Source organism: Phaenicophaeus curvirostris, chromosome 5, assembly GCF_032191515.1.
Source record: "Phaenicophaeus curvirostris isolate KB17595 chromosome 5, BPBGC_Pcur_1.0, whole genome shotgun sequence".
Classification (NCBI taxonomy): Eukaryota; Metazoa; Chordata; class Aves; order Cuculiformes; family Cuculidae; genus Phaenicophaeus; species Phaenicophaeus curvirostris.
In genome coordinates, this window is record NC_091396.1 from 18,060,251 (window position 1) to 18,066,583 (window position 6,333).

Below are 6,333 nucleotides of genomic sequence, written 5' to 3' on the forward strand. Positions count from 1 at the left end.
AAGCTTGAATGAGTTGGAAAGAAGCTCTTTGCTCTTAATGCTTTAGAAGACACTACTCTGAGAGGTGAAATTGTTCACAGGTAAAACTGAGGTATGACTGAAATCCTTTCCTTCGCGGTAAGTAGAGGCAGACTCCTGGTAGCAGTAGTAGTACTAACCTATGGCTATCTGTAACACATAGAGCCTAGACAGAGCAGTGTGGGAGGGGATACAAGTAATTTGTTCTGCTTTTAGGTCCAACCTGCTGAATTACAGCCACTTTCTTTACTTTGAAGAAGCCATCTACAAGGAGAAGACACTGCAGAGACTTACCGCAGCAGAAAGGGCAGAAGCTGTGGGATGTTTTCCTTTCGTTATTCCTCCTTTCCCCTCGTGTGCCTTTGCAATTAGTGTTTGCTCATTAGCAGAATTCCTAGCAAGTGCCGGCAGTGATGTAGAACAGGACAGTTATTCCCATAAAGATTTATTTTGAAAGAAGGTAGTCCCCATGATGGAGTTGCATTGTCTCTTTTCACACACAGAAGTTATGCATGTTCAGCACATTTCATCTGCAAATTTTGCCACCAAAACACGTACTAAGGCACCAGATGCTATCATGCACCAGAGCCAGGAGGAGAACTCAGTGTTGATCCATCTCACCCATCTAGATAACATTGCAACATACCATGCTTCGTGATGCCTTCCTCAACACCCATTCCACATGTTGTTTTCTGCTTGGTTGCACACTATGCTCCTACATCACCTCTCTGCTTGCTTCGTAGAGGAACCAATCAGTTAAAGCAATGCACTAAAACAGTTAGGCAACTTTTTCACCTGATTCAAGAGACTTGTCTACTAAAAGAAAACTAACTGAAAACTTAGAAGACAGACAGACAGACATGTAAGAAAGATCACAGGAAGAAAGATCACAGTGTTTCTTACCCAGCCTTTCTCCTGGGATCGGAGTGTACAGTTGTGAAACATACCATAATTCTGTTTTCTTCTTTCCTTTCCTAAGTTTGTGTCTGTGGGCTTAATTTTTATTGGGATGGTGTTGCAAACAAGCCAGCCAGAGGCTTCAGGAAATATCCTTAACCCTGATCCTTCACAAGCAAGTCCAAACACTCACCAGTTGGTATTCAGAAATAATCTGAAGCTAAGGGGTTCTATCTCTGATGTGGACACAGCTAAAAGCTGTAAGGAGCTCCCTAGGCTGGAATGGCATCTATAGGCTTAACATATTTACACTAATCAAGATTCAATCAAAGGTTTATTGGCACCCTCAGTCTGTGTGCCTGCATTACAAATAGCAGTAGAGATTTCTGGAAAGGTTGGTTTAGTCAAGGCCTTAGCATAACTTGCAGCTACAGTATAAAAATACATAAACCATATGAGGTACATACTTCATTAAATGTTAGCAATACGCTTAAAACTAAAACTATGGCATGTACTTTATATACAATTTTGATTGTCTATAATCCGTGTCAACACAGCTGTGCTCCAGACCTCCTAAGTCACTGTTAGTAAGTCCATCTGCTTCACTGAACTGTGTCTAGTTTTCAAATAATGGCAATTTCTTTAACGTTTTATGATTCCTGACTGTGAAAACTGCCTCTTGCGTGAGCCAGTGTCAAAATCTGACTAATGTTGCAGACTGTGTGGTGCAATGTGATTTTGTTGGCAGTTGGAGAAACATAAAAATGTTAAGACAGTTTGCAAAAGTTTCAAAAAGGAGTCACTGAATAAATCTTTTAATCTCAAGTAGCACGTACTTCATTACATCAGCATTTTTCAAGGAATGTTCCTGTTGTCAATGAAAATTAGCTCCAAGAATTTGAAAGCATGAGGACTTCACAGGGGAATCAAAATCCCAGAATTACGGCTTTTGTGTCAAGCATTCTGTAAAAAAACAGACTTCTGAAAAGCTGGCTCTTCCGCCTTACAAACACAAGCCTTTACTACTCCAAAAAGACCAAAGCAGATAGTCTTTATAGGAAGATTTTTCATCGTTCTCAGTTAGAGAAATGTCATCATGCCCATCTGTACTAGATCCACAGAAACTTCAACAGAGAAGAGAGGACAAAACAACTTCCCATCATCAGTGACAGAACTAGGTTTGGGACTTTAACTCCCAGACTAGGCTCCATACACACTCTACAACAGTAAGCATTTATGATGGTGCTCAGGTTTTTTGTATTTTCCTCAACAACAGCCCCTATACAAGTTATTAAGGAGATTTAACTACTTAGAAGAGCTGGTGATAAGCTGTTTCTCAGCAGGAGGAACACAAATATCAAATTCTTAAATCAAAATTTCTCATAACAAAGACTGACAAGCACACTGGCCAATTTTTTCCTCCCCAACTTCATTCAAACGTTATCATTTGCTTTCAGAATAGCCTAGCAAGTGTCAAAACAAACCTGGTATCCCCAAGGATAGAGAAAAGCTGTAACAGAACATTGCATAGAAGCAAGTTGCAACTTGCCTTATAGAAAAGTCACCATTTCTCCATAACAACAAGATCTTTAAATAACTTGTTCATATACGACAAGAGGCCATGTAGCTGCCACTTCTTAAAAGTACCCTTTATATTATATACTAAACAATAAATCCTACTTAATTGCACACTCAGCAGTGGCTGTGGAGATTTGTCCTGCCTCATATATGGGCACTAGCCAGTGCTGTAGCTGTGCTCTCAGAGACAGTCTGTTGCACCAGTTACCATATGCTTTTTGGACTTTGTTCAGTTCCTTACAGGAAGCCTCAACATTTTTACCTTCAGTAGACATCTCAGTTATTTTTTCAAGTAAAATGAATACTATTCAGACAGCTCACTGCTCAGCTGAGAGAACCAAGCAGAGTTTTGTGAGTGAGTCAGCAGCCAGGGCTATTGCTCATAAGTGGATATTAAGTCTGTGCCTGAGACCAATGTAATGCGTGCATGGAGGTCTGATTTCCTGTGCCGTGTGCATAGCGGGCTGAACATTACTAAAGCTACCTTTCTTCTTGCCAAGGTCTAACCTTCAGGGTGACATAAGTTCTCATGTTGGTGTGAGGGCCAAGACAGAGCTACAAGAGCTTCAGAACATGGGAGGAGGTACCATCACCCACAGAGCACCTCTACTCTCTCCCTGTTTCCTTGTCCTAATCAGAAAGATTCCGTTGCTTCATCCTTTCATGCAAAACAACTCCCTTCACCATGGCCCTCCAACTTTCTCCTTGGAAAAAGAGGGGGCAGAGCTGCCAGAGCAGAAGATCCAGGACAACTCTCCACGGGACAACTCTACACAGCCAACTCTCTGCAGGGACAACTCTATGCAAGGAGCTGCAAGCAAGTAGTCCAGCAGATGCCACCAGTTCTCGTTCCTCCCAGCACACACTGAGATTTGCAAAGCCCATGAACATCAGTGCTTAGGGCTCTTCATGTAGAATTGTCCTCACAGAGAGCTGGCCCTTTTCAAAAGCAAAGGCTCTCTTCTTCACATACCTGCCTCATCACAGGGAGACGTCCCAGCGAGACATCTCAGACTTCAAACTCTGCTGTGACCCACCTTGTGTGCGGAGCAGGAGAGCAGAGACAGGAACTCATGCTTGCTTCCTGGCACAGCTGTCAGGTTTCATCACACCCAGATTGCTTCCCTGAATGGGCACAGAGGCAAGCTAGACCATTAAAAAGTGATAATTCAGGGAAGAAACTATTCAAATGCCCACTTCTCTTCTGCTCTGCGACTTTCTCCAGCCTCCTCTCATGGGAATAAATCCATCTATAATTTCCTCCACACTGACAATTTGGATATCCTAAGCAAACATCTTCTAGTCAGCTGGGGAGATCCCAGCATGACTGCTGCTATGCATGGAGAAAACATCAAGCACCCAAGACCATCACAAGCCATAAAGCCATTTCACCAAAAGGCTTTTGCAGTTCTCAGAAAGACAATGTACTCAGAGCAACTGAAAGACCTTGACCTGGATGCAACGGCCCAGCAGTATTGCTCAGGCTGGGATCAGAGAGGTGCAGAGGCAGCACTCCAAGAGGACTGCACTGTGAGCCAAGATACACACTGAGACTTGGGACCTGTTTTAATTATTGTTTCATTTCTTTCACTGCTCAGGAACATGTAACAAGCTGAAATGTGCATTGTGCCTGTAAACATTTACTTTCTTTTGGTCTTGTGCAATGCTATGTCTCATTCTCTTGGATGGGGCCTGGAAAGCACAAATAGCCATAACGCATCGGTCGAACAACTGTCAACTCAATCATCTGTCTCCGGCAGTGACCAGCACAAGCTGCTTTGAAAGAAGTTGCTAGAAACCCCACATTGGGCAATTGCAGATTATCTGCTTCTGACAGAAGTTTCTTCTTTGTGCCATGCAATTCGAGTTTGACTCGTGCCCTAAAAATCAGGAAAGTCTGCCTATCCATCCAATTATTATTTTTTTCCCATGCCAATTCAGGCAGTCAAAGGTGCTTTTCAGTCTCGCATCTGCCAGTTCCTTTTGGTGATGTGCTACGCAGGGTTGCGCAGATTAATCATGTCCTGTACAGAAGACCATGTACCTTGCCCAGTCAGACACATGGGGCTTTGGTTGCCGTAAGCCTGATGGCACACAGACACAGAAACATGAGTCAGTCTTAGCGCACTCCTTGCAGATCACAGATGTGCTCTGGCCCTTTGTACCCACAGCCTGCAAGCACAAGGCGTTCGGGGCTCCTGGCCCTCTCACTCGCAAGAGTGGTTGTTTTTGAACAACACAAGAGAAGGGGCATGCACGCCATCAACAACTTGTGATCTTCTCCAGACCTTCAGCAAAGAAATTATCCTGCAGTTTGGCAAACCTCACCAGATGCACAAGAGGCCAGCTGGGGCCACAGTGAAGAGCTGGCTAATCCAGGAGCGTGCAAGCCTCCCCCACCCCTCTGGCAAGGCTGCCTCACGCTGAAAAGGAAGAGAACCTTTGCCCCTTCTTCTCAGTCTGAAGGAGCATCTGCAGGACTGAAACCAATCAAAGCCAGCTGTGAAAAATGAAGACCAGGCTGGGGCAGGGGGGGAGGGCGGTGTGTGCAGGCAGGGAAATGGTGATTATTATGACTAGGAAAAACGCTATTAAAAAAATAAAGAAAGAGGAAAAACTGATCCCATATGGGAGGCAAATGAAATACAAATTAAAACCAGGCCATTATGCAGTGTCTGTTGTAAGGCTGCTGCACTGGGGGCTGCGTTCACGTGTCAAGATGCGGTGCCCCTGGTACCTCTGGAGACACACCTCTGCTCTGCGGCAGGGTTAGTGTTACCTTGGAGCATCCTGGGCTGCAACCAGCACTGGGGCCATTGATTAGACAGCCACTGCAGGCTGACCAAGAAGTTATTTGACTCCCCCATAGACATACACAGAGAATAACCTCAGGTCTGCCTTACTTAAGCATTTCACCAGCCCTTTTCTGCCTCAGCCACTTATTTCAGGCAATTTCACTGCTGGCCCCTTGCTCCTTTTGAGATGAGTTATTGCCCTCCTCTGTTCCTACAGGGCTGTCCACACAGCTGCCTTTTTATCATTCCCTTTCTCAGTCCACACTTCCTCATCTTCAGCAGTTCATCTCCATCACCCGCTTCATCTGTCTACCCAACAAATACCCTTCAAGCTGTTCCTGAGCTACAGCCAAGCCCCTGCAGCCCGGCTCTCCTGGGCAAAACATCTTCAGTCAACTAGGAGGCTTTTGGGTTGCAGACAGCAAGCACAGTCCAAGTTCAGTCCACTTTTACACTCCCAGGAGGGACGGAAACCCCCGCTCCATGCCAGCCATACTGTGAACCTCACTCACGATGCTACTGGACCAACTGGGCTGAAAGCCATCTTTCTTTTCCTTCTCAGCTGTTTCTTCTGTTGCTCTCAAAGTGTAAGGAGAGTCAGTACAATGGGGGCTCATTTCTTTGGTGGTGGTGGTGGTGATGGTCATTCATCCACAGAAGGATAAACTGAAGGACAGCAACATGACTTCCAATGTCTGTGGGCTGGGCTCCCCAGAGATAAAAAGAGTCTTGAGATCTCAAGGGACGGATTGTTAAAGAGTGGGTGGCTCAGTCTGCCCTGCTCTCATGATTCTGTCAAAGACTCACAACATTTGGTACTTTTTTTTAAGAGGCCTCTGACCATATGTGAGTCTCAGTGTCTATTTAAAAGACAAAGTAATTTCTTGCATACAATAATGGAGAGAACATACAAAAATCTGAACTTCAAGTTCAAACCACAAGAAGAGAAAGGAATTCCTTTAAGAAAATCCATAGGAAACTCTCCCATTATAAGCCAATCTTACATTTTTGGAGTCCAGCTCAGCCGTAATAAAATCACTACATT